The sequence below is a fragment of the Canis aureus genome, chromosome 23, assembly GCF_053574225.1.
Source record: "Canis aureus isolate CA01 chromosome 23, VMU_Caureus_v.1.0, whole genome shotgun sequence".
NCBI classification, from domain to species: domain Eukaryota; kingdom Metazoa; phylum Chordata; class Mammalia; order Carnivora; family Canidae; genus Canis; species Canis aureus.
Window position 1 is genome coordinate 13,303,662 of NC_135633.1, and position 1,116 is coordinate 13,304,777.

The following is a 1,116-nucleotide window of genomic DNA, read 5'->3' on the forward strand; positions in this document are numbered from 1 at the left end:
GTTTTGCCTCCCAGATGGTATCAGCTTTAATCTTAAGACTGACTCATGGAAGTACATATGCTTTGCCTCCTTGTTGAGACTGAGCTTGGGTTGTTTCTGGGGAAGTTAGGGAGCTTTTCAGGTATTCTCCCCAAACTGTTCTTTGTGTCCTAAGTTATGTGCCCATTTTTTAAAACTATGTCTTTTGAGTGGGATTATGGTTCACTGAGGCCTGACTACTAGAGTCAGTGATGGAGTTGGTTTCCTCCAAAGAACATGTGCTACATTGGGGTAGTATAGTTACCTAAACAAAAATAAGGAGAGTTATGAAGAGAAGAGGAACTCTGGACTAGCAGATTAATTACCATATCTGCCTCACTGCCCTCTAACTGCTTCCTAAGATAAGCAACTCTTCCACCTGCTTCCCTGACTCTTGACAGATCTGTTAATTCAGGTTACTTTTTGATTTTTGCTTTTCCTTTGACACAGAATGTCTCTCATCCCTGGCCTCCTACTTGCTGTCATATCTCATATAAATGCCTAGGTGGAGCTCTACAGACTGGGGATTCTGGAAGCTTGGTAGACTTAGCAAAGAAATTTAGTGAACTGGAGCAGGTTATAATCAAAATTAAGGAGGCCTCATTTTGCTCTTGAATACTATCATTATTCAAGGATGATTAAGACCTTCATAAATCTACAGACAATAAAAGAACATGCTATTTATTTTCTTTACCTTGTATCTAAAGAAATGTTATAAAAAATAAAAAAAAATAAAGAAATATTATATATTTTTTTCTTGCTGAAGTTAATGCCAATGTGACAAAAATCATTTAAAAATGTAGATTTAGGGCAGCCCGGGTGGCTCAGTGGTTTAGCACCACCTTCAGCCCAGGGCCTGATCCTGGAGACCTGAGATCGAGTCCCATGTTGGGCTCCCTGCATGGAGCTCACTTCTCCCTCTGCCTGTGTCTCTGCCTCTCTCTCTGTGTCTCTCATGAATAAATAAATAAAATCTTTAAAAAAAAAATTGGGGCAGCCTGGGTGGCTCAGTGGTTTGGTGCTGCCTTCAGCCCAGGACCTGATCCTGGGTACCCGGGGTCAAGTCCCACATCAGGCTTCTTGCATGGAGCCTGCTTC